Consider the following 27609-nt stretch of genomic DNA (forward strand, 5'->3'; position numbering starts at 1 on the left):
CGGACAGAACACAAGATTTCGAGTGTGGGGAGCACACCGAGTGGGAAATGAACCAAGAGCGCCAGTGAGATGTGCAGCGGCCCGCGGGCCTTCCTTGGGCCCCACTGGAGCCCTCTGCAGCGGCAGGTGGCCGGGAGACGTGCTCAGAACCCCTGTCTCTTAGGAGCGTGAATGTGAGACACACTGAGTCCCAGGAAACCCCCAGCACATGAGGACTGGGTCAGGGCTGCCCACTGCTGAGGGACACGGTCTCCACAGCCACCCAGGGGTCATACTCCTTAAATCCCGTGTATCTTTATAATAAACCTCCATGCACAGAGAGGACCTCAGTGTTATCTCCGAGTGAGATCGTGAGTTACATGCAGCAGCTTTGCCCTGAGCAGAATCACCGAGCAGAGCCGGGGGGCAGAGGTCACCCTGCCCACGGCATAACTGTGCATGTCAGCTACCAAATTTGGCTTCTACCCCCACAGACAGGGCCTCAATCAACAACAGAAGCCTCAAGAAAATCTTTCCCCATAATCTACACTGATCCCATGATTTCACTCTTCGACACTCAGCTGCTGGGAATTCATCCTGGGCCTGGAATACTTGTATTTCAAGATAAATGACACAGCTTTCCATAAATTGGTGTTGCAATACCAGGCAAGATGAACAGATCTGAAGCCTAGTCCTTCCAACATTCTTCAACAATGTAGCAGATGCAAACTGCTACATTGTGTAGTCAAGCCATTCTACAGGCATTTCTGCTGCTGTCGCTTTCGGAGGCTGGGAACACATACTAACAGAAGCAAAACCAAAGCCAGCTTTGCTGGCATCCAGCTGCTATGGAATCTGGCCAGGGCTATGAGCGCCTGTACCTATGCTGACCCCAGCGCCACCTACATCCCTCACTGCCCTCCCCCCCACCCCCAGTTCAGTTCATTTCTCTGAGGTTTATTTTTGAGAGAAAGAGAGAGAGAGAGTGCGTGCACACGTGTGAGAGGGGCAGAAAGGAGGAGACAGAAGATCTGAAGCAGGCTCCACACTGTGAGCGCAAAGCCTGATGTGGGGCTTGAACTCACAACCATGAGATCATGACCTGAGTAGAAATCAAGGGCTGCTTTGGGGGTGGGAGGGAGGGGAGGGTGGGTGATGGGTATTGAGGAGGGCACCTTTTGGGATGAGCACTGGGTGTTGTATGGAAACCAATTTGACAATAAACTTCATATATTGAAAAAAAAAAAAGAAAGAAATCAAGGGCTGCTTAACCAACTGAGCCACCCAGGTGCCCCTGTTCATTTCTCTAAATGTGAGTTCCCAAACAGGCTGGTGCTCCTTGAAAAATAGACACAGTGATAGAAGTAGGTGGCTCATTAAATAGTTTGGATTCTTGGGGTGCTCGGCTGGCTCAGTCAGTAGAGCGTGCAACTTCTGATCTCAGGGTTGGGAGTTCGAGCCCCACATTGGGTACAGAGCATTACTTAAAAATAAAATATTTAAAACACATAAATAAGTAGTTTGGACCCTCTTCCTAGGTACCAGGGAGGGTTACAGTTCCCTACCCCCTTGAAGTCACTTGCTTTGAATCATGACCCACCAATAATGACAACAGGGACTGCCTCCTGCCACATTGGGACAGGCACGGTATGAGCAAGACACAAACCTGTTGTTTGAGCTGCTGAGATTTTGGAATTATCTGTAACCCAGCCCAGCCTGAGGGAGACCACGCTTTTGGACAAGAACAGCGTTCAGCACGGTGCGAAACTGAGGCCCAGAGTGGAGAAGTGGGTTGTCAAAGTCCAGACGGCTAGGCAGGGCTGGATGCACACCACGGCTCCCACCCTTCCTTCACAAGACGGCAGTTTCTGGAGGACAGAACCCCGGGACATTAAAGGACCACGCGTAGTAAAGAGAAGCCGCTACAATTTTTTTTTTTTTTAGATACCATAAAAACTGACTGTATTTATGGAGTTCAGGGTTAGATTAAAATAAAACACCATTCTCCGTCTCGCTCTGACTTACAGTCATCCATAAAAGAAGATACTAACGTATGAAGCAGAAAACAGGCACACGAGCAAGTCCTGCATATCCTTGATTGCTACCGCAGCGGCCGCATCTGCTTGTTGTGGTCCCACATCCTGTCGTTTCACCCAGCTACCTGCCCCGTGCCAGAACCGCTGCACCTCAGCCCAGTCCACCGTCACCACGTCAGGACTGTCACGTACGAACCATCGTCAGTGACGAAGACATACGTACTGGCACAGAAAGGTCTTCCAGACCTATCATCACTTGAGAAACACACACTGCTGGGGCACCTGGGTGATGATCTCGCGGTTCATGGGTTCGAGCCCTGCATCCCCATCAAATGAAGTGACAGGTCATGGAAACCAAGCAAACTCAGAGGAGATGCTACGACTCTTTCTGGGCACCTGTGAATAAAAGAAATGCTCTTTCTGGTTTGGTGAAATATCACAGTCAAGCTGACAGGTTTGTGGGCGGGAACAATTTTATTTTGTCTTCAATTTCGTAGGAGGCTGTCCACTCATGGTATTGCCACTTAACTCCGGTTTGAAATAAGGAATCAAAAGTGAAAATATCAATCCTCACGAAAAAAATTATAGAGCAAAAGAATCAACAAAACTGACTTGTAAGTAGATATTTTTCAATCTTCGGACCTCAAGCAATACCTTATTGAAGAAATGCTCCGTGATCACCAAATATTTCATCTCCTTTTGTATTTTCCCCTTCCTTTCATGGAACACAAGCCTCTCAACGGTTTAAAACAATATCGGCTCATTTGCCTTCTGTGGAACATCTTGCCCCTGAGTGATGTTTGCATTTTGGTGGAGGACTGCCGCAGGAAGCTCACATTTTCCCACCCGATATCCGCTCCCCACCCAAAAGGTACCGTTACCAGTGAAACCATTTGAGATTCTTTCCCCTCTCTGTTAAAAGCACATCCTATCATGAATGTCAAACCACCAAATACCATCTCAGCAAAGCCGCAAGCTGCCGCACGCACTATGGGTTTCCAAAACATTCTCACTCCCACAGCCCTGAACAACAGAAATCGATCATTGATATCAGATAATAGATAACTGGTGTTTATTTATTGAGTTCAGATTTAAGAGGAGCTCAAGAAAGCCACCATTCCCGGCCTGCTTCGGAGATATTCCCCAGATTATAAAACATCAATCAGAATGGACTCTGCCAACCTGAACATAGACCCCAGCGAAACCCATACACACCCCCATGAGGGTCGACGATTACACCTGCAGTCTCCTCAAGGAAATTTCTCCTCTCTTGAAGAAGATTCATTTTGGTGAATAGGACCCACAGCCTCCTCAGACCAGTCTTAAAATGACGATGATAATTATACTGTGTTTATTGACGTGGACTGGCTGGAGTGAGGATTTTTTTTATTTTTTATTTTATTATTATTTTTTTAACGTTTTATTTATTTTTGAGACAGAGGGAGACAGAGCATGAACGGGGGAGGGCCAGAGAGAGAGGGAGACACAGAATGTGAAGCAGGCTCCAGGCTCTGAGCCGTCAGCACAGAGCCCGACGCGGGGCTCGAACTCACGGACCGCGAGATCGTGACCTGAGCCGAAGTCGGCCGCTTAACCGACTGAGCCACCCAGGCGCCCCTGGAGTGAGGATTTGAAGAGCATGGCCCCACCGTTCTTCAAGGTGCCCATCCACGGGGTGGGTGGACTAACCCATCCCAACAGCAAGCTCACAGAAAGCGAGTGCCTAGCATATGTTTACACAGTATTGGCAGTGCTGGGCAGAGAACACGCACAATGGGGCGACTCAAACTGCCTCTACTTTCCCTGCTGCGTAATCCACAAAAACATTAGCTCAGTTATGCTCCCAGGCTTCTGACATTAGACAGATGCAAACTGCCATTCTTTAATGGGCCTACATAGAACTCTTTCCCTCGCTCTCATGGGCTGGTTGTTGTTGTTGTTCCTATTAATTTTTCTTACTTTGTTTTCAATTTCTTATCCTGGGACACAAGCCCACTCCTGTATGCCTCTGCCATGCCGGAAAACGACTGACAGTTTCCTCTGGAGAAAACGTAGCAGATGGGTGAGGCTACAGTTTATTATTTGAAGCTTTTAAACTCCATTAACACTCGTTCGCTTTAAGTATCTGAAAGCCCTTAATCCCTCAGAATTTCCAAGCAGATGCAGAAGTCGATCTCCCATCATCTCTCTTCTGTGCCACTGCCCCCCGCCCCCTCTCCTTCCATCTAGCTTCCTTTTCTTCTCTATCTTCCTTTCTTGGGCAAGTGCCACAGAACTCCAGATGCAGACGCAACCAGCCACCCTGCCTACAAAGGAAGGAATGCTGCCCCAGCTGATGTAAGCCCTTGGGAGGGGATGGAAGCTGACAGAATGCAGACCTCCTGTCGCGGGGCCTTCTGGGAAGTCCCACTTCTGACTCCACATGGCTCAGAGTCAAGCCTCCTGGTTGAGAAACACTGCATATAACGTATGCAGAACCAGCCCCTTGCTTCTCTGCTGGAACCCTGGGTTTTTGTTTTTTTTTTTTTTTATCATTTATTTTTGAGAGACAGAGAGAGACAGAGCATGAGTGGGGGAGGGGCAGAGAGAGAGGGAGACACAGAATCCGAAGCAGGCTCCAGGCTCCGAGCTGCCACCACAGAGCCCAACACGGGGCTCGAACCCACAAACCAGGAGATCATGACCTGAACTGGAGTCGGCACTTAACTGACTGAGCCACCCAGGCGCCCCTGGAACCCTGAACTTCTTGAGTGGAACAGAGTGTTGTCCAAGGCCCCCATTTTTGAGGTGAGGAAACCGAGGCCCTGGGCAGTATGGATCAACCAGAACTAGAAGCCAGGCCTCCTGGCCCTGAGGCAAAAGCTTCTTTTGCTTCCTTGTGATTAGAATAGCTGCCTGGGTGGGTGGAAGCATACACCCTCCCCCCAAGTAGCAATGGACAGACACCTTGTTCTTCCCCTCGGCCCCTCTCTCCCCGCTGGGAACTCCCGCTTCTCTCAGAGGACGAGGTACTTCACCTTCTCCCTTCTTAACTTCTCCCTTCGTGCTGATTGATGGTGGCTATCAAGGGCCCAGCAAGACTCTAACACCAGGTTACCCGATTCTAATCATAGCGGTGTGATTTGGACAAATGACACCACACCCCCCCTCTGTGCTTCAGTGTTCTTCCCTAGAAAACGCAGACAAGATTAGCGCCTACCTCCTAAGATCGCCACGAGGGTTCGATGAGTTCATACACACGCGGTGGTTAGGGCAGCGCGGGTCACGCAGCAGGCACAGACCATGATGGAGAAGGCAGACGAGCCCAGGACTTCTGCCCCGTTCATCCTTGAGGTCCAGCATTTGACTGCGAGCAAAGAGGCCTATCTGGTTAGTCACTGCACTCTAGAACACAGTGGATGCGAGATAAAAAAAAAAAAATTACTGGGGCGCCTGGGTGGCGCAGTCGGTTAAGCGTCCGACTTCAGCCAGGTCACAATCTCGTGGTCCGTGAGTTCGAGCCCCGCGTCGGGCTCTGGGCTGATGGCTCAGAGCCTGGAGCCTGTTTCCGATTCTGTGTCTCCCTCTCTCTCTGCCCCTCCCCCGTTCATGCTCTGTCTCTCTCTGTCCCAAAAATAAATAAACGTTGAAAAAAAAAATTAAAAAAAAAAATTACTGAGGGGTGCCTGGGTGGCTCAGCTGGTTGAGCGTCCGACTTCGGCTCAGGTCATGATCTCACCGTTTGTGAGTTCGAGCCCCGCGTCAGGCTCTGTGCTGACAGTGCGGAGTCTGCTTGGGATTCTCTCTCTCCCTCTCTCTCAAAAATAAACGCTTAAAAAAGTTGTGGAGTGAATGAATCTGGCACAACACACTGCTTAGGGCAGGGGCTTCCTTACTGTGCACTGAATGAATATGCGAATACTTAGGGGAAGTTGCTTGCTAAGGTGATTGGTGGATAAATTCAAATCTGAGGGCACGAGTATCTTCTATTGCTCTAAGGCATTTATATCAGCTGCTGCATTGAAAAGGCCAACCAGAGCCCAGCTCTCAACTTCTAGGACACTGTCTATCCATGCACCCAGGACAAAATCACTTGTGCTTTGTGACAGTGCCCCACCCCACCCCCTCTCCTGCCATGGTGCCTTATGGGGGCTGACATGCAATTATTGATTGACATTTTCCTGGTGTCATCCAGGCTTTGAAAAACGAAGTTTCAAAAGCACCCTGCCTGGGATCCACCTCTGAGGGGCCAGTAAATAAAAGTACCTCAATAAGGAAAGAAGACTGAAGACAAGAGACGATTGAATCAGAAACTCAGATCTGGAACTCTGTAAGCGGGTTTAAGCACTTAGGCGGAAGGAAGTGCTCCAGAAGCAACAGGTCTGGGACATCTGGGGGTGGCACTGAGAATCAACACAGAGAATGTCTGGGGCTGCTCAAAGGAAAGGCGTTCCACCAGAACAGAATAAGTTAGTCACTTCAGAGGCTTGAGTTGAAACTTGACCTTGAGTAAATAAACACTGCTGACTGCTGGCCAAAACACTTAGCTGGAGTGTTTTATTCACCCCACTTGAACATGATGCCACAGTCAGAACCACGTGGGACCCAAGTCTACCCAGGAGCTCGGCTGCAGGGTATCCGGGACGTGAGTAGGGTGACCCTGAGGGGTGCTGAGAGGTTGAGAAGATGCCAAGTTCCCCAGAGGCAGCACCACCCTGGGCCCTCCAGAGCCCTCAGCCAGTGTGGTCCTGTGGTAGGGAGCAGGCCTCCCACCAGCCAAAACACATCGCCTCCGACTCTGTCACCTCATGACAACATCACAGAAGTATGGAGAAAGAGGGCAGTGTAGACCCCCCAAAGCAAGCTGGCATGCCATGGTGAGGTCTCAGCCCCCTTACGGTTTGGAGGCTTTTCCTATGACGTGAAAGCTCCAAATAAAGAATTTGTTTTTTTTCCAAACCCTGTGCCTTTTAAAGGTATGCCATTCCCCCGGCTAACGAACAGGGCGGAGAAAGCACCTCTTTCAGGGCTTTTGGGCAATGCCAGACGAGAGCAGACTCGTATGAAAAACTATCCGATGTCCCTTCCCTTGGCCAGGGAGGCAGGGTTCCCAGGATTTGGTACCTGCAGATCCTGACAGTCTGACATCCACACTCCCACCCTGCCTCTGCTCATTAGGTCCTTTGGTTCCTGTTTCCAAGGAGCCAGAAAGGACTGATCCGCCCACCTCTATCCACCGAGGCTCCTGCTGAGGGATCCTGGCACCTAGGAGGCCCGCACACGTTTACACATCTGCCCCAGAGAACCACGGAGCCAGTGCTGTGGTTAGGTGGGTCAGGCTCCGATGTCTGATTCTGCCACCTTTTACTTTAGTATGGGCTTCAGCTGTTTCATTTAGAAACTGAAAACCGAAATTTCCGTCTCCAGAATTGTCTCACACATTAAGATGAGGTTTATAAAGCTTAATAAATAGGGGTTAACTATCTTTTTCTTGTTCATTACTAACAGAAAAAGCAGGGGTTGGGGTGGGGGGTAGGGATCTCCTGAAGCCCCACCCCACGGCCTTTTAGAATAAAATTCCAAATCCTTCCCAGCCCAGGAAGCTGGGCTTGGCCTGAGTTTGGTTCATTCTTTAGCTCTCTCGGCACATTCCCCAACACAGCCGGTGCCTTCCCGCCTCTGAGCCTTCAAACATGCTGTTCCCTGCGTTTGGCTGCTCCAACTCCTTCTCCTCCCAAGTTCTAGTTGAAAAGGCTCATTCTTGGAAAAGCATATCTCAGACTGCCTTAATCCTGGTGCGGCTCTGATGGTCTGTCTCATGGCATACCGTTGTTTTCACTTACGGCGCTTACCACAGTTTCAAACTATGTGTTTGTGTGTTACACCCCTTCCTCCTCCAGGATCCTGCAAACTCCATTTGGCCGGATGCTGGGTCCGGTTCATTCACTGCTGTATCCCAGTGATACAGATAGACTCCTGGCACTAGCAAGGCCTTCCGATAATATTTGTTGAATTAATGTGTTGAAGAATTGAATCTCCAGCGAGCCAGGAGGAACCAGGAGCTACAAACAGCTTTCTAACAGCCCTCAACACCAGACTGGGGAGCCAGCGAAGCACTCCACACTTTCTGTTTTCCCAGAAAAACAATCGCCACCTCATTATCTGAAAGGCTGAAGCATCCTCCATTCACTCAATGGAGAATGTGCATATCTGGGCCCGTGTCCCGCTGGCTCGGGTCTCCTGGAAGATTGCTAGATCTCCAAAAGAGGCAAAAGCTCCTGGGGTGTAAAGAAGAGGGACGGGGAGGAAGGAATTTGTGAAAAGGCAATCACCTTGGACCAGGCACTTCACTTTCGACGGCATGCTGTTTGAACACTGTGCCCAGCGCAGCCCCACCTGGAACTTCCAGGCCTGCTCTTTTCGCACACCTGTCTGGGTGAAGGTAGGTTTTGTTACACCCAGGCTAACTGTCTCAGTGCACTGAGATGACATTTCTCTCAAATAAACATCATAACCCACTCTAAAAACATCAGTCAATAGGAATATCGGGGCTCCCCCAGCCCCACCACACCCAGGGGATGTTAGATCAGCCAGTGGAAGCAATTGTTGAGGCTTAAAAGCTGCAAGTCTGGGGTTGAGGCAGGGGCGGGGAGGAAGCCCCCCTTTATAAGCAGGCGGTTCTTTGGCCGCTGGGGCCCCCGTGTCCAGAAATACGGGTCTTCAAAGAGCAGAGGCACGTCTGCTGGCCAATTACAGAAGGCAGGCATGGGGAAGCGGGGGAGGTGAGCAGAGGCAGGGGCACCCATAGAGTGCAGCTTCAGTGGTTGATAACAGGGTTCCGCTTCAAATCCTGGGTAAAGCCTTTACTATTTGTTCACTTTGGACGAGTTCTTTCATCTCACTGAGCTTCGGTTGTCTCATCCATAAAATGGGATAACCAGCACAGAGGGCTGTTGGGAAGATTAAATGCGCTAAAAAAAAAAAAAAAAAAAAAGGCACCACCACCACCACCAAATCCCCAAACCCTAAAGCCTTTAGACCAGGGCTACACACAGTTAAATCTATGTAAGTGTTTGCTATTATTTAGGGTCTTTCAGATCAGATGCATCATCATTTCATTCCATCAAGCCTCAAACCAATGCTTCCACATAAGGTAGAGTTATCCATCCCCATTTTGCAGATACAAAAACTGAGACTCATGACTGTTAAGTACGTTAGCCAAAGCCACATAGCTCAAGGGGTGGCAAGACCAGCACTCTGACCCCAGTAATCTGCGTAATCATTATCACAATAATTGGCATTTCCTGAAAGCCAGGTGGCTTATATCAATTACCTCATCAAATACGCAAAACCACTTGGTAAAGAAAGAATTCTTATAACTACTTGACAAAGGAGGACACAGGGTGAATTGGTTAAGTATCTTGGCAAGCTCACACAGTTAAAGAACAAAGTAGGAGCTTGAGTTCAATTCTGACCCCAAAACCAGTTTCTTTCATTTACATCCTGCCTGTCTGTATTTGTTACAGATCTCATGTGCCACTTGAAACCATGGATGTCCCTGAATTTATATTAAATGTAAAACACCTCCTTGTTAAACGGGGTCCATGAGTGGCTCCATCCCAATGAAGGAGCCCGCTGTCATGAACTGTAAGAAATAAGGATATCCCCAAAGAACAGCCTAGCTTTCCACCAAGTTCCTTCTAGAAGGTTTGGTTTGCGGGCATAGATAGCAATTGGGGAATGTGTTAAAACGGAGTATGGGAAGTTCTTAGCCATCTGGCTTTAATCTTTCGAGAATTAGAACACCACAGATATTTTCTCAAGTTAGTCATCACCTGCCATGGAAGGGTTTTCCCTAGCAACGCATGACTGTCCTACCCAGTTGCGTGTGCCTCTGAAAAACTCTATGTCCTCCCAACTCTTTTCTTCCCTTAGGTGAAGACACGTAAAGAGGCCAACCACCAACATCCTGAAACAAACAGAACAGTGGCGACTTTTCATGTTTTATTAAAATACCGACCTACTAAAACCTGGTGCTAATCTGGTGCTCACTTTGCAATTATCTGGGCCCTTATGTTGACCTATTTATTAATACTTGAAACTATAGTTTTGTGAAACAAATTCCAAAGTGGCAGTTTACTAGGCTACCTTCCGTTTTTAACAAAGTGCAGTACAAAACTGCCTTTCTGGCTTTAGAGCTGCCCCTTGTTAGGGCACTGTGCCCCAGCAGAGGGCCAGGACGCCCTCAGAGTGACTGCGCCCAGGCCTGCCTGACACAATGGCTCCAGAGGCTGGGGCGGGGGCAGGGGGATGACGAAGGTAGGGGTGGTGGTGAGCTTGGCTTGGCCAACTCTGCAAAGTGATCTCTGCCCACAGTTTGGTCTGCGGCAGTTCTAGATAAAACGCAGGGATAAAAATTCAAGCCAGGAAGTCTGGCTTCGACACACTTAACGGCACTGGGTAAAAAACCATAAATTAACTGAAATGGCAGGGACTACTCATTTCTTACTACAACAGGCAAGTGTGGAAAAAACACTTGCCCTCAATGAGCATTATCTGATGCACCAAAGACTTTTCCTCAAAACAAAGTTGAGACTTTGTGGATGGATGGAAAGAGGCCCTGCGGGTGGGACACAATTGACGTTGCCAGGCGGTAAAACAGGGCTTCTAGAAACGTGCAAAATATCTACAGCTTCTGCATGACAAAAATTCAGCACAAGTACAAATTTTAGCTTTTCTAATTTCATCTTGCCTAAAGTTGTCCCAAAAAAGAGAGCCGTAAAGTCAACTGGTAATGTAAACCTCAAATCCCAGGCTTATGTCTTAAGGGTTGGAAGAAATAGTGAACTCTCCGGCTAAAAAGAGACATGAATTCGATAGTCTCACATAAGCGAAAGTCAGCGATTGCACATATACGGCAAAAACACCTGATCCTAGTTTTCACATGACATCACTGTGCCGAATGCAATCGTCCAGTCTAAACAGTGCTATCGTCACTACAAGTGATCGTCAGGGGCACACACAGCGGGCCCCAGGGTGAGAGGTTCATCTGGGATGCAGCATCGACAGCTGTAGGATCTGGGTCCCCCTACCCCAAATTCCTGTTCTTGGTCACTGAAGAACGATGCGTTGTCCCTAAGCCAAGAGGCAGAACAGAAGCAGCCTGGGTATAGTCTGGGCATGCTGCCAGGAGGAGAGCCACGTGTGTGTGCCCACATCAATTCTGAGACCCTACAGACAGCACAGCTTTCTTAGGAGCCCATTTTTCATAGAGGTGGCAGCGGGGTGGAGAAGTCTTAGGATTAAGGGCTGGTTTTTTTTGTGTGTTTTTTTTTTTGTCAAGAAATTAATTCCTGTCACATGCAGTAAAGCTGTATTCCAGACCCATCAATAAACCCTGGGGGAAGGGGGTGGAGGGAACCAGTGGCTTGAAATTCCAGACCTCAAAGCACCCAGAGGCCCAAGAGGAAAGAAGCCTTTCCCTTAGCAGGGCCAGACAAGAGCAGGGGAATGGAGCGTGGAGGGAGACAGTTTCTACACAAACACCCCACCCCCCACTTCACGGCTGTGTCAAGTAAACAGCAGCGACAGGTGTGAGACACAAAGCACTGCCACTGTGCCTCATGACCACCACTCACAGAGCACCTGCCATACGTCACCTGCCCTGCCAGGCATTTGCTACGCACTATCTCGCTTAACTGTAAGAGTCCTCATACAGCTGTTATTTTTACTCCCAGTTTTCAGGTAACTTCCCTATGGTCACATATCATAGAAGCAACAGAAACTGAATTTGGGCCCAGGTTTGTTGGGAGTCCGAAACTCTGAACTTACTTCTCCATTCCACAAAAATTAAATGTACTCTTCTTAAAACCTTTGAAAGGCCCTTCTTCTACCTCTAGGCTGTTACTGTTTTCAACCCACCTCTTAAAGCCGCCCTGCACGTGGGGTAGAACCGTGCGTCTTGCCCAATGGCCCTGCTTCTGGGATTACAGCTACTTGCCACCAACATCGCCCCCACGGTGAGGAAGGGTCCATCCTGTGAAATCCACTCCTCTCAGAAATCCACAGGAGAGGCACCCCGCCCTGGACATGATAGCACCCAGACGGGGGCTTTTGGAAAGATGGACAAACCCAACCCTGTGGCACCACCCGGCCTCATCCTTAAATCACCCAGAAGTCGCGGAGGCCGCGGGTTTCCTGGTTTCCCCCAACTTCATTTCCAAGGCAACAATGGAGCAATTTCCCAGACGCAGAGTCAAGCGGGGATCGTAACCAGGCACGCCTTCTGTTTTTCACAATGTGCCCAAAGACTGACGAACATAAGAGGGTCTCTTCAACACGCTATTCGCCCTGCCAAGCATAGTCTCGTTCCCCTTTTGGTGGCTCACAAAGCCTGAGGGAAGCCCGCCGCCAGGCCCCCAGGACCACACAGGACACTGGGTGCTGAGGGATCCGTCTGCAGCTGGACTCCATCAAGGCCTCTGTGTGCCTTCCCACCTTCCTCAGCAGCCACGCTTTCTTCCGTCATTGGCTCCCAACCCTGGCTGCACATTGGAATCACCTGGGGAGTTGAAACGCTATCGAGGACTGGGTCCCAGCCCCAGGGATTCTGATGTAATGGGTCTGGGATGGGGCCAGGGCAGCTGCATTTTAAAAGTGCCCAGGCGATTCTAAGGTGCAGGCAGGATTGAGACACCCTAAGGAGGGAATGAGTGATTCTGCAGATGCTCAAGTTCGTCCCTCTGAACTTTCTCTGCATTCCTCAAACTGTCTGCACTTTTCCGACTCATTTCACCTGTAGCTCCTCTGTTACGGAACCAGGCTGGAACGCTGGCGGAGAAACCAAGCAGCACTCGGAGATCTTGGTGGATTGGAGATTTATTTAGCACCGGCGGGCCCCGAGGAGACCGTTTCTCCAAAGATCTGAGCCCCAAATGGAAGTGGGAAGGGCAATTTATAGCTGTCAGCTTCCGTATTCGTGGCGGGTTTTCGAGCGCGTGCGCGGCAAACAGGGCAAGAAGAACCCGGAAGAGGGGTCTCTAAGCCAGAGACCAGAGCTTGTTTTAGCCCCATCGGCCATCTTTGGCGTACTTTATTCACTTCTCCAACATTTCCCCCCGCTTTGATGCCTTTTAAAAAAACTTTTAGTAGTCATCACCTTTCAGTTTTACAGGTTGGTACTCTCGGAAGGCTAAGATACGTGTAGTAGTTTGGCAAGCAACAGTGTTTTCAATAAAATGTACCACGGCATTCAGTATACAGGGCCTGATGGACACAAGTAAAATTATGGAGAGGAGGGGCCCCTCCAGGGCAGGAAGCCAGGATGCCCAATCTGTGAGATTCCATCCTTCTTATTGATTGATACTTTCCTGTTGTCTACGTTGATTTTTTTTTTTTTTTTGAGTTCCTTAACCTTAGTTGTAACTGTTCCTGATTGGTTTACGAAATAGCAACATTCCTCCCCCAGAAAGATGCAGATCCCTCTTTTTTTCTGAAGTGACGAGGTGGAGGGACTTGCCGATTTTGGAGGGTCACTGCCGCCCGAGAGTTTATTTGGCTTTGTAAGGTTACCAGAGAATCTGCCACCCGTCCCATGTCTTCATTTATCTCTTGAGATAGTCTATGGTATAGTCCTACGGATGAACCTATGCCCCCAATTCTGGTTCCTATTCCTGTCGCAATTCCTGCTCCTATCAGAATGGGTAGCAGGATTGCCTGTTTAGCCAGGGACTTGGGGCTAAAGGCTGTTAGGAACTGATCTTCAGTGTATACAGATACCTCTGCGGTTAGGAAGACAGAATAACATATCTGAGTCCAGTTGGCCTCTAAGCATTGGTAGACCGAATTAGAACACAGATAGAACACCCCAGGGGTTGAACATAGGGTTCAAATATAACCTTCTTCTTTAAGGTTATATTTTTTGCACATAGAGAGGTACCATTCATACCTTCAGGGACTGTACAGGTTAGATTGTCGGTATTTGTGAGACGGACCCCAGTGGCCAGGGGTCCAATTAAGACAGAGGTGTTGGTTTTGAGATTTTCAGGAGCTTCCCAGGTCAAAGGGATGGGAGTGGCTAAGTGAGCCCTCCGGCTGAGGGGCAAGCACATCCAACAGGTTTGGGTGTGATTATGTATTTTATGGAGGACTTGTAGTGTTGGCCCAATGCTGGAGTGGGGAATTGGTAAGCATCTGATTGAGGGCTGAAAGGTCCAAACCCTGGTAGGCTGCCCAGGGAGCGGTTGCCTTTACGGCTTGTATTACCCCATCCTGGCTATCCTTTATAACTTTTTGAAGGGCCCTGTCTTGCACCCCTCCCCCGTCCGAGATCCCCCACTGAGGAAGGTAACTGTGGCAAGCTCGCTTCCCTCTCTGGAGGCCCTTGTTGTGACATGGGTTCCTGATATTTTGGGTTATCTCTACGGTCCGATACTTAGCCCTTGGGGCACTGGGTGACCGACAGAGAGTGGGTGTTTCTCCCTGGTAGCAATCTTTGTGGAGGGAGGTGAAGGTGCTGAATGCCCTTGACCCCCTTATTGTCATATAACAATCCTGGGGGCAAAGTGGGTAAGCGGCAGTTGTGAGGGTGAGAGACGTTATCATAATATACAGGCAATACTTAATAATCTTCCCATCCAGAGGAGGTATGTGAGACCCAGCATGCATCTTTGGTCCCATGTCTAGCTTGTTGATGCAGTCTCTATCAGCCCAACAGTAAGAAGTAAGATCACGGCTATGACACCAGTAAGGGGCAAGGGCTGGCAGAGTTGCATCTGAACCCCTGGGCTTGGTCCATGGGTTGATTTCTCAAGCTTCTGCCATGTACAGGCCAGCCAGCTTCCGGGCTGTCCCTAAGGAAGTTGGGGCCCTCTCTATGGTGTATCTCTATAACTTGTTTAGGACTGCCCCCGAGGTCGGGAGCTGTTCTCTTATTCCCTTGTCTTCAATCTGGTGTAGGTCTCCTGGGAGTTTTTTTTAAACATGGGGTGGGGGTCGCCCATATAATAACTCGAAAGGGGAGAATCCTAGTGCCCCAGGCGTGCATCGGGCACACAAGAGGGCCAGTGGTAGAAAATCTGGCCATGGGAGATTAGTCTCTGGGTGGAACTTAGCCAGGGTTTCCTTGGAGGGTGCGATTCATCTGCTCTACTTTCCCTGAGCTCTGGGGTCAGTAAGCAGGTGTGCAGTTTCCAGGTAATGTTGAGGGACTTTGTCAGGGTTTGTATAATGTCTGCCACAAATGCACGTCCCTTATCACTGTGTATGGTTAAGGGTAGGCCAAACCGAGGCACAATCTCCCGTAGAAGAGCTTTGGCCACCTCGCGACTCCGTTCCATTCTGGTCGGGAATGCTTCGACCCATCCCGAATATGTGCAGATTATTACAAGCAGGTACCTGAACCCTTTATTTGGTTGTATGTCAGTAAAGTCCACCTCTAAGTCTTTGAAAGGGGCGGCCCCCATCCTTTGTGGGCCAGGCGGGGGCCGAGGGGCAGACCGAGCATTGTTTTTGGCACACGTTACGCATTGTTCGCGGACAGCTCGGCATAATGCCGGCAGCTGGCTGATACAGTAGGTCTTTTTGAGGAGGGCCTCTAGAGCAGTTTTTCCTTGGTGCCTGAGTTGGTGATATTCTTTCACTAAGTGTCTTCCCATAGATGACGGGAAAAGATGTGCCCATTTGGCATGACCCACCATCCCTCTTTGTTTAGTGTGCCTCCTTCTGTCGAGGCCCAACTTTTCTTCTCGTTTGTATACAGGGGTGGGGAGACTTCCCTCTGGGGCGCGAGAGTCATAGTGTAGGTAGGAGCTTCGCCTGGGTCACCACAGGCGGCCACGCTCGCTGTTTTGTCAGCCAGGTGATTTCCTTGAGTTCTGGGGTTGTCTCCTTTCTGATGTCCCTTACAGTGTAGGATAGCTACCTTGTCTGGCAGCCATACAGCCTCAAGAAGCTTTAGTATTTAGTATTTTTGATAGTTTTCCCTGCATCAGTAAGGAGGCCTTTTTCTTTATAGATGGCCCCATGTACATGCACAGTAGCGAAGGCATACCGGGAATCAGTGTAGATGGTAACTCGTTTACCTTTGCTAAGGATGAGGGCTCAGGTTAAGGCTTACAGTTCAGCTAGTTGTGCCGACTATCCTTCCGGCAAGGCCTTGGCTTCCAGAACTTCGGTGGTTGTGGTTACTGCATATCCTGCTCTATGGCTGCCCTCTTATAAATAGCTGCTCCCATCACTGAACAGGGTGATCTCTGGGCTTGTTATAGCCTGGTCTTGGAGGTCCAGGCAGCTGGCGTAGACTTCATCCACTACTTGGGAACAGTCATGGTCGGGTTCTCCCTCCTCCGTGGGAAGGAAGGTGGCTGGGTTTGGTGTTCTTACTGTTTCAAGAGTGACCCTTGGGTTTTCATAGAGAAGGCCTTGATATTGTGCCAGCCGAGAACTGGAGAGAAAACTAGATCACCGGGTGCTCATGAGGGACATGACCGCGTGTGGGACGTTAACATTAAGTGTTTGTCCCAGTGTGAGTTTGTCCGCCTCCTTGATGAACAGGACTGTGGCTGCCAGCACTCTGAGGCACGGTGGCCGTCCTGCAGCCACAGGACCAAGTTTTTTTGACAGGTAGGCTACCGGCCTCTCTCCAAGTTTGGAGAGAAGATCCCAGCCCAGGAGAGGAATCAGGCAGCCAGGTAAGTAGAAGAACTCATGTCGGACCTTGTGACCCCCAAGTTCACATTGTCAAGCTTGACAGAAGGGCTATTGTATTGCCTGTGTCCTACTAGCCCCAAGCATGGTTGCTGTTTTTTGGCTGAAAGGGGCCACCAGGGAAGTGACAACCAAGTGTTCAGCCACAGTGTCAACCATGAAAGTTATTGTTCGGCCCCCTACTTTTTTTTTTTTAATTTTTTAAATTTACATCCAAATTAGTTAGCATTTGTTGCAACAGTGATTTCAGGAGTAGATTCCTTAAGCCCCTTACCCATTTAGCCCATCCCCCCTCCCACAACCCCTCCAGTAACCCCCTGTTTGTTCTCCACATTTAAGAGTCCCTTATGTTTTGTCTCCCTCCCTGTTTTTATATTATTTTTGTTTCCCTTCCCTTATGTTCATCTGTTTTCTCTCTTAAAGTCCTCATATGAATGAAGTTACATGATATTTGTCTTTCTCTAATTTCGCTTAGCATAATACCCTCCAGTTCCATCCATGTAGTTGCAAATGGCAAGATTTCATTCTTTTTGATTGCCGAGAAATACTCCATTGTATATATCTATACCACATCTTATTTATCTATTCATCCATCGATGGACAGTTGGGCTCTTTCCATACTTTGGCTATTGTTGATAGTGCTGCTATAAACATGGGGGTGCATGTGTCCCTTTGAAACAGCACACTTGTATCCCTTGGATAAATACGTAGTAGTGCAATTGCTGGGTCATAGGGTAGTTCTATTTTTAATTTTTTGAGGAACCTCCATACTGTTTTCAAGAGTCGCTGCACCAGCTTGCATTCCCACCAACAATGCAAAAGAGATCCTCTTTCTCCACATCCTCACCAACATCTGTTGTTGCCTGAGTTGTTAATGTTAGCCATTCTGACAGGTATAAGGTGGTATCTCATTGTGGTTTTGATTTGTATTTCCCTGATGATGAGTGATGTTGAGCATCTTTTCATGTGTCGGTTGGCCATCTGGATGTCTTCTTCGGAGGAATGTGTATTCATGTCTTTTGCCCATTTCTTCACTGGATTATTTATTTTTTGGGTGTTGAGTTTGATAAGTTCTTTATAGATTTTGGATACTAATCCTTTACCTGATATGTCATTTGCAAATATCTTCTCCCATTCTGTTGGTTGCCTTTTAGTTTTTCTGATTGTTTCCTTTACTGTGCAGAAACTTTTTATTTTGATGAGATCCCAATAGTTCATTTTTGCTTTTGTTTCCCTTGCCTCCAGATACGTGTTGAGTAAGAAGTTGCTGCGGCCAAGATCGAAGAGGTTTTTGCCTGCTTTCTCCTCAAGGATTTTGATGGCTTCCTGTCTTACATTTAGGTCTTTCATCCATTTTGAGTTTATTTTTGTGTATGGTGGAAGAAAGTGGTCCAGGTTCATTCTTCTGCATGTCGCTGTCCAGTTTTCCCAGCACCACTTGCTGAAGAGACCGTCTTTATTCCATTGGATATTCTTTCCTGCATTGTCAGAGATTAGTTGGCCATATGTTTGTGGGTCCATTTCTGGGTTCTCTATTCTGTTCCACTGGTCTGAGTGTCTGTTTTTGTGCCAGTACCATACTGTCTTGAGGATTACAGCTTTGTGGTACAGCTTGAAGTCTGGGATTGTGATGCCTCCTGCTTTGGTTTTCTTTTTCAAGATTGCTTTGGCTATTTGGGGTTTTTTCTGGTTCCATACAAATTTTAGGATTGTTTGTTCTAGCTCTGTGAAGAATGCTGGTGTTAGTCTGATAGAGATTGCACTGAATATGTAGATTGCTTTGGGTAGTATTGACATTTTAACAACATTTGTTCTTCCTATCAGGAGCATGGAATCTTTTTTCCATTTTTTTTGTGTCTTCTTCCATTTCTTTCATAAGCTTTCTATAGTTTTCAGTGTATACATTTTTCACCTCTTTGGTTAGATTTATTCCTAGGTGTTTTATGGTTTTTGGTGCAATTGTAAATGGGACTGATTCCTTGATTTCTCTTTCTGTTGCTTCATTGTTGGTGAATAGGAATGCAACCGATTTCTGTGCATTGATTTTATATACCGCAACTTTGCTGAATTCATAAATCGGTTCTAGCAGTTTTTGGCAGGATCTTTTGGGTTTTCCATATAGAGTCTCCTCCTGGATGGTCTGGATGACTTTTATTTCTTTGTGTTGTCTGATTGCAGAGGCTAAGACTTCCAATACTATGTTGAATAACGGTGGTGAGAGTGTACATCCCTGTCTTGTTCCTGACCTTAGGGGGAAAGATCTGATATTCCCCATTGAGGATGATATTAGCATTGGGTCGTTCATATGTATGTGGCTTTTATGATCTCGAGGTATGATCCTTCTATCCCTACTTTCTTGAGGGTTTTTATCAAGAAAGGATGCTGTATTTTGTCAAATGCTTTCTCTGCATCTATTGAGAGGATCATACAGTTCTTGTCCTTTATTTTATTGACATGATGAATCACGTTAATTGTTTTGAGGATATTGAACCAGCCCTCCATCCCAGGTATAAATTCCACTTGGTCATGGTGAATAATTGTTTTAATGTATTGTTGGATCTGGTTGGCTAATATCTTGTTGAGGATTTTTGCATCCATGTTCATCAGGGAAATTGGTCTATAGTTCTCCTTTTTAGTGGGGTCTCTGGTTTTGGAATCAAGGTAATGCTGGCCTCATAGAAAGAGTTTGGAAGTTTTCCTTCCATTTCTATTTTTTGAAACAGCTTCAAGAAAATAGGTGTTAACTAAATGTTTGGTAGAATTCCCTGGAAAGCCATCTAGCCCTGGACTGTTGTTTTTTTGGGAGATTTTTGATTAGTAATTCTATTTGTTTACTGGTTATGGGTCTGTTTCTATTTCTTCCTATTTCAGTTTTGCTAGTGTATATGTTTCTAGGAATTTGTCCATTTCTTCCAGATTGCCCATTTTATTGGCATATAATTGCTCACAATATTCTCTTATTGTTTTTATTTCTGCTGTGTTGGTTGTGATCTCTCCTCTTTCATTCTTGACTTTATTTATTTAGGTCCTTTCCTTTTTCTTTATGATCAAACTGGCTCATGGTTTATCAATTTTGTTAATTCTTTCAAAGAACCAGCTTCTGGTTTCATTGATCTGTTTTGTTTTGGTTTTGGTTTTGATAGCATTAATTTCTGCTCTAATCTTTATTATTTTCTGTCTTCTGCTGGTTTGGGTTTTTATTTGCTGTTCTTTTTCCAGCTCTTTAAGGTGTAAAGTTAGGTTGTGTATCTAAGATCTTTCTTCCTTCTTTAGAAGACCTGGATTGCTATATATTTTCCTTTTATGACCGCCTTTGCTGCATCCCAGAGGTTTGGGGTTGTGGTGTTATCATTTTCATTGGCTTCCATGTACTTTTTAATGTCCTCTTTAACTTCTTAGTTGTCAGCCCTCTACTTTCATTTTGACTGTGGGCTCATGCAGCCCAGAGAGAAAAAGCCCGGTCCCCCTCAGTCCGATTCTATCCTGGCCAGACTAATGAGGTTCTCTCCTTGAGGTTCTTCCCGATATTGGCTGGGTTTTGAGGGCCCCTTCCAATCTGGACATTCATTCTTCCACTGTCCCTTCTCTTTGCAGTATACACATTGGTCCTTTGCTAAGGGGGCTCTGGGCTTCCCCTCTTTTGATGGTTGGGGTCTTCCCATCTTTGCAGTGTCTGTTTTAGTGTTGCTGCGAAAAGAGTGGCCTTCTCTTTTAGTCTCTCTGCTTCTCTTTCGGCTGCGACTTCTCTGTTTACGAAAACTTTATTGGCGACCTCTATCAGCTGAGTGATATTCATCCCAGCAAAGCCCTCTAACTTCTGGAGTTTTCTTCTGATATCTGGGGCAGCATGTGCCACAAAGGAGGTATTTACCATTTGTTGACTTTCTGGTGCCCCATGTTCAAACGGGATGTATGCATGGTATGCCTACATAGTTTTTTACAGTAGTCTCTGGGAGACTCCTCAGGCTGCTGTGTGACTGACGATATTTTAGTCACGTTCATGGGCTTTTTCATTCCAGCTCGGATTCCCCAAAGGAGGGTTTCCTGATATCACCAGATATGGCCTTGTCCTTCTTCTGTCGTGAAATCCCATGTTGGGCGTTCTTCAGGCACAGCAGCTTGAGCCCAGACAGCAGGGTCATTGATCCCTGGAGGTGTGTGATTTTTTAGATACTGTCGTGTTTCTATTCTTCTTCTTTTTTCTGTATTAAACAGAGTATGGAGTAACTGTTGACAATCTTCCCAAGTCGGTTGGTGGGTCTGGAAGAGGGACTCCATCAAGTCGACTGTTGCTTGTGGCTTTTCAGAGTATGATGGAGTGTTGTGTTTCCCATTGAGGAGGTTGGTTGTAGAGGAAGGTTGATAATACATCATGGAACGGCTGGCTGGACTGTTCCATCCTCATTCTGTCTTTCAGCTCTCTCATCTCCCTTACAGGCATTTGGAGAGTGTCAGGTCTGGGTCTGGGGCACAGTCTGGCTGCTGGCCCTGGTTGGGGAGGGTTCTCCGGGTCTGGGAGTAGAGGAGAGATGGGCGGCACGTCCATCCGTCCGGTGGAGGAGAGACAGACAGAGGAGGAGTTTCAAGCTTAGGGTCAGCGGGGAGGGAGCCCGGTGAGTCATAAGGTGGTGGAAAGACGGGATCTTCCTCCAGGTCTCCTGAAAACACTAGGGAAGCAGTAGGTTGCTTCTTTGGTTTCCTGGGTGAGTCTCTTGATAAGGCAGCTAAAACCTTTGCCTGACTCTGCTTGCTATGGATGAATCGCACCCAAGGCGGAGGATTGGGCAATTTCAAGGCAGAAGTCAATGTATGGAAATTGATCAGGGTGACCTGGGTTCCCAGTGACCATCAGCCAAACCCACCGCGCCACTGGAGCATCTAATGTCCCTTCCGGGGGCCATCCTACATTAAACATGGGCCATTCTAATTCACAAAAGGTCCTTAACTTCCTGGGTGTCATTTTCACCCCATAATTGCCTGAAAATCCCTTTGAAAAATGTTTTCAGCATGACCTCTAAAATCACAGGCTTATTCTGTTTTGATCCCATTATTAATTCCTTTCTTGTGTTCAGTGTGGAGGAGACAGACAAAGGGAGGGTATCCGGTCAAATGAGAGGACCAATCAGATACTCCACTGGTCATATTCAGGAGGGAAACTTTAGGTGAGGCGTGGCCGAAGTGGACTCAGCTTTGTGACTTGCGATGGGAGTCTAATCCAATGCCACCCTGGACCGTATGCCTTTCACCGCCACACAGGTGAGCCCACTCAGACTCCATAGACTTTTGGGGACCTTACGGGTGCCCGTCAGTGGAGCTACAAACTCGAACTCAACTGGCAAGTCTGGCCGAGCCACACATTCACACACATACACACCAGAGGCTATTACATTCCCTCCCACAAATTTTTCTACCTGTGAGACCACTAAAGTCTCTGGGGAGTGATCAGGTCCCCCTTCCATCCTTTTGGGTGGGCCTGACTACTTTGGGGCCCTGGCCTTACCGGTTCCAACATCCTGTCCAGGTCCTCACCTACCAGGTCTCTTTGAGTCCCACGAGAATGAGGGAGCAGGCCGGCGGGAGGCGACCAAACAGGAGACTGCCGAAATCCAGGCAGGACGCCCATTCTCCTTTGCGATCCCTCGTTCCATCACCGCCTAGCCGTTTTCCCAAACCAGTGGCAACAATGGGCCAGAGCATTCTCAGTCAGGGAACCAAATATGTTACAGAACCAGGCTGGAACACTGGCAGAAAAACCAAGCGGCACTTGGAGATCTTGGTGGATCAGAGATTTATTTAACACCAGCGGGCTCAGAGGAGATCGTTTCTCCAAACAGCTGAGCCCCCAGTGCAAGTGGGAAGGGTGATTTATAGTTGTCAGCTTCTGTATTCCTGGCAGGTTTTCGCGCGTGCGGCAAGAAGAACCCAGAAGAGAGGTCTCTAAGCTAGAGACCAGAGCTCGGTTTAGTCCCGGTGGGCCATCTTTGGCGCGGTACTTTATTTCTCCAACACTTCCAGGGGAGCTTTGCATACTGCCCACAAACAGTACCCCTTCTCTCTGAGCCTCCTCGCTCAAGGCGCGCAAGATCCCCAGGCAACTTCCCTGAGCGAAGCACCCCCAGCCGCGGGAACTTACTTGGGTTCCACGTGTAGAGACTTCACAACAGCTGGGAACCGGGGCGAGAGCCAGGTGCTCAGGGGAGCGCCGAGGCCCGGGAGCCACCAGCCAGGAGAGCTCGGAAACCCGGGAGCGGCGAGCCGGAGGAGCGCGGAGACCAGGAAGCCGCGAGCCGGGGAAGCGCGGAGACCCGGGAGCGGCGAGCCCGGGGACCGGAGGGGCGGAGACCCGGGAGCGCTGGGGAGCTCACAGCACCAGCAGCTGCGGGAAGCGCTGGGCGGGTGCAGCCTTGCGCCCCGGCCCGGAACGGGAACTGGACGGGAGGGCACTTGCGGCCGCGCCCGCCTGCCTCGCCTGGCAGAGCAGAGGGGCGGAGGCGGTGCCGGCCGGACGGGGCGGGGTCGGCGCTGGGGCAGCTGGCTCGCGGGAAGTCTGGAGACGCGGCGCACAGAAAAGTGGCCGCGGGCAGCCCCAAGGCGCGCTCCGCGCTGGCCGAGAGCTGCCAGCCGCGGGCAGGGCCGAGTGGGCAGGCGGGAGAGTTGGCCCGGGGGTGACACTCTTGGGAACTCCTTGCGCCACGGTGGCCGCGAGTCCAGACCCTCCCCTTAGTAGTATCAACCCAGATCCTGCAACCAGAGGCAAATCCTGGGCAAGACGGTGAAACTCTCGTTAAAATGGGACACGTGCGCCTGGATGAAAACTAGCTTGGAGGAATCAAACTTTTTACGACAGAGCATATACGTAGATTTATACTTTAAAAATTTTTTATTTATTTATGTATTTAATGTTTTCTTTATTTTTGAGCGAGGCGGAGCATGAACTGAGTAGGGGCAGAGAGAGGGGAACAGAGGATCCGAAGCAGGCAACGTGCTGACAGCAATGAGCCCCATGCGGGCTGGACCTCGGGAGTGAGATCATGACCTCAGCGAGGCCTGGCCCTCAAATAAACGAGCCACCCAAGCGCCTCTAGATTTATACTTTTTAAAATCTAAGTCTTTCTTTCCGTTCTTAAATGTTTTCTTGACGGTGTACATTTTATACTGTATACATTAATCAGTGATGACTCATAAAGGAGTTTTTAAACACGCTAATAAGTTTCCAATAAAATATTTTTAAACGTTTTAAATGGAGAACGTCTACATAAAGCATACCTATAAAAAGTGGTCATTCACATTAAAATACATTCGGCCACGTGACCACAAATATGCATGAATATTTAAGTTCCTATCAAAAGGCTGCCTTCTGAGAGAAGTATGTTCATAACTCAAAAGTAAAACTTCGCAGGGTCGCCTGGGTGACTCAGTTGGTGGGGCCTCCTACATGAGCTGAGATCGTGATTTCCCAGTGGGTGAGCTGGGCCCCCAGACTGGCTCTGTGCTGAGAGCTCAGAGCCTGGAGCCCTGTTTCAGATTCTGTGTCTCCCTCTCTCTCTGCCCCTCCCCTGTTCACGCTCTGTCTCTCTCTGTCTCAAAAATAAATAAACGTTAAAAAAAATTTAAAAAAAAAAGTAAAACTTTGCAAAAATAAAATTGATGGGATACAAAGTACAACTTGTAAGGACCAACATGAAGACAACATACTAATCTTTTCAGTTTACCCTTGTTTTAACCTCTGGTAGAAAATTTTTAAAAATTCTCTGTTCTTCTCCGATTCTGATATGTATCTTCCATGACTTTTAAACTCTCATATTTCCCATATACTGCTTCTGTGGCTGCATTCTGAGTAACTTCATTTCTGTCTTACCATTCCCCAATTATTTTGCAGATATTTTGTAGAGGTGTGCAGACCTCGCAACAGCTGGGAACCCATCTGCTCTTTAACCCATCTGTGGTAAGCAGAATGGTGCACATCCCTCCCACCCCCCCCACCGCCCCCATAATGTTCATGTCCTACACCTGGAAACTCTGAATATGAAAAGCAGAATTAAGGTAGCAGATGGAATTTAGGGTGCTAATCAGCTAACGTTGAGCTGGGAAAATTATGGTAGATTATCCAGGTGAGCCTTACGTAGTCATAGGGGTCCATAAAAATGAAGTGGGAGACAGAAAAAGGAGAATCAGAGAGATGGTAACCAGAGAAGGATTTGGCCTGATGTTGCTGGCTTTGAAGATGGAGGAATAGGGTTCTGAGCCAAGGACCATGGTGGTTTCTAGAAGCTGTAAAGGCAACAAAATAGATTCTTCCATTGAGCCTCAAAAGGAACAGTCTTGCTGACACTTTGATTTTGGCACAATGAGACTCATTTCAGACTTCTGACCTCCAGAACTGTAAAAAAATTAATTTGTGTTGTTCTAAGCCACTAAATCTATGGTAACTTGTTACAGCAGCAATAGAAAACCAATACACCATCACTTAAGTTCTTACTGTTAACAATATCTTTACTTTCTCAACATCATGGTTCTATTTCTAGTACTCTTGGTCATTTTTAAAACTTTTTTAACGTTTATTTTTTTGAGAGACAGAGAGAGACAGAGTCTGAGCAGGGGCAGAGAGAGAAGGAGACACAGAATCTGAAGCAGGCTCCAGGCTCCAAGATGTCTGCACAGAGCCCAATTACAGGGCTTGAACCTATGAACTGTGAGATCATGACCTGAGCAGAAGTCAGACGCTCAACAGACTGGGCCGTCCAGGTGCCCCTCTAGTTTTCCAATAGTCTCCTGTTCTTTGCTAATTCCATCACTTGTTCTTTCTTTTCTTTCCTTCCTCCCTTCCTCCCTTCCTCTCTCTCTCTCTCCCTCCCTCCCTCTCTCTCTTTCTCTCTCCTTTCTCTCTCTCCTTCTCTCTCTCTCTCTCTCCCTCTCTTTCTCTCTTTCTCTCTTCCTTTGTTTTCTTTCTCTCTCTCTCCTTCCTTCCTTCCTCCCTCCCTCCCTCCCTCCCTCCCTCCCTCCCTTCCTTCCTTCCTTAGTGGTGGGTTGGGCAGAGGGAGAGAAAGAATCCCAAACAGGCTCCATGCCCAGCACAGAGCCCGATGTGGCTCTCCAGCCCACAACTGTGAGGTCATGACCTGGGTGGAAATCAGAAGTTGGGTGCTTAACTGACTGGGCCACCCAGGTGCCCCAAATGCCATCACTTTAAAAAATACATAGTTATTTTTTGTTTTGTTTTTCATTAAAATCTTTATTTTGAGATAATTACAAATTCACGTGCAGCTGGAAGAAATAATGTAGAGAGATCCATTTACCCTTAACCCAATTTCTCCCAATGGTAGTATATTCCAGAATTACAGTGCAAGATCACAACCAGGGCATTGGCACTGATATGGTCAAGATACAAAACATTTCCATCATTACAAAGATGCCTCATGTTGCATTAAATCACCATTAAATCACCTTTGCACCTTTGTGTGGGTCTGGTTCTGGGTTCTGTTCCATTGGTCTATGTGTTTATCCCTTTGCCAGTACCATATAGTCTTGAAATGATTCTTCTCATTTTATTCTTCTTTTTCAAAATTGCTTTACCTACTCTAATTCTTTGACTTTCTACATAATTTTTTTTGTTTAATTTTTAATTTTTTTATTTTAGACAGGGGGAGGGGCAGAGGGAGAGAGAATCTCAAGCAGACTCCATGCCCATCACAGAGCCCAATACAGGTCTGGATCGCATGACCATGAGATCATGACCTGAGACAAAATCCAGAGTCAGACACTTAACTGACTGAGCCACCCAGGTGCGTCATAATAAATTTTGGAAAATAATCTGGCTGGGACTTTTATGGGAATTGTTTTAAACCTGTACCAGAGAGAATTGACATCTTTACTGTGTTGAACCTTCCAATCCATGAACATGGTATGTCGCTCCATTTATTTAGATCTTTGATTTCTTTCATCAGTGTTTTTTCATCTTCAGCATATGAGGCTTACATATATATGCTTTGTAAGATTTACACTTAAGTATGTCATTTTTTATTTTTAAATTTTTTTTTTTAACATTTATTTATTTTTGGGACAGAGAGAGACAGAGCATGAACGGGGGAGGGGCAGAGAGAGAGGGAGACACAGAATCGGAAACAGGCTCCAGGCTCTGAGCCATCAGCCCAGAGCCCGACGCGGGGCTCGAACTCACGGATCGCGAGATCGTGACCTGGCTGAAGTCGGACGCTTAACCGACTGCGCCACCCAGGCGCCCCATGTCATTTTTTAAAAAAATCAATTGTATATGTCGCAGGTAAGAATGTAAAACAGTTCAGCCAATGTGGGAAATAGTTTGATGGTTCCTCAAAAGGTTAAACAGAATTACCATATGATCCAGCAATTCCACTCCCAGGAATAAACCCCCGCAAAACTGAAAAAAAGATACTCAAGTTCTTGGAAAATAGTGGACTAAGTGAGATCCTAAGCTTACCTTGTCCCATGGGCACACCTAGATAACAGCCACGTCAGTGCATCCAATCCAGAAAATGACCTGAAGACTGAGAGAACAGACATTCCACAGTTAATTGTAGAGATGATACATCAAAAAAGATAGGAGGGGCAGAGACGGGCTTGAGAACCAAAGTCCCAAGGAAACTAACCATAAATAGGAGGGATACCACAAGCATGGAGAACAGAAAGAAGCAGACCCTACCTTAGGTACTCTAGATATGGGGGACCTGCACTTAGAAGATGAGTCCCCATAACATTTGGCTTTGAAAACCAGTGGTGCTTAACTTCATGAGTCTTTATAACCAGAGGGGCTTAACTCCAAGTACTTTAAAAATCAACAGGCTGGAGGGTGATAGGAAACAGTACTCACTCTTAAAGAGACAGCATAACAAGAAGCCCCAATGAGACACAGCATAGAGACAGCAATTTGAAA

General features: G+C 47.6%; 1 protein-coding gene across 1 annotated transcript in view; it reads right to left on the bottom strand.

The window, feature by feature from the left end:
- NOD1 (nucleotide binding oligomerization domain containing 1) overlaps positions 1 to 23048 on the bottom strand; it is a 76844-nt gene extending 53796 nt beyond the window's left edge. The window contains exon 1 of the mRNA XM_047095876.1: positions 22834 to 23048. The gene's annotated coding sequence lies outside the window, so the exon portion shown is untranslated. The remainder of the gene's footprint in view (positions 1 to 22833) is intronic.
- Positions 23049 to 27609: the final 4561 nt, after the last annotated feature.

The sequence above is a fragment of the Lynx rufus genome, unplaced genomic scaffold (assembly GCF_022079265.1).
Source record: "Lynx rufus isolate CCGP_SWC_20201006 ecotype Redwood Valley unplaced genomic scaffold, mLynRuf1.p SCAF_4, whole genome shotgun sequence".
Lineage (NCBI taxonomy): Eukaryota > Metazoa > Chordata > Mammalia > Carnivora > Felidae > Lynx > Lynx rufus.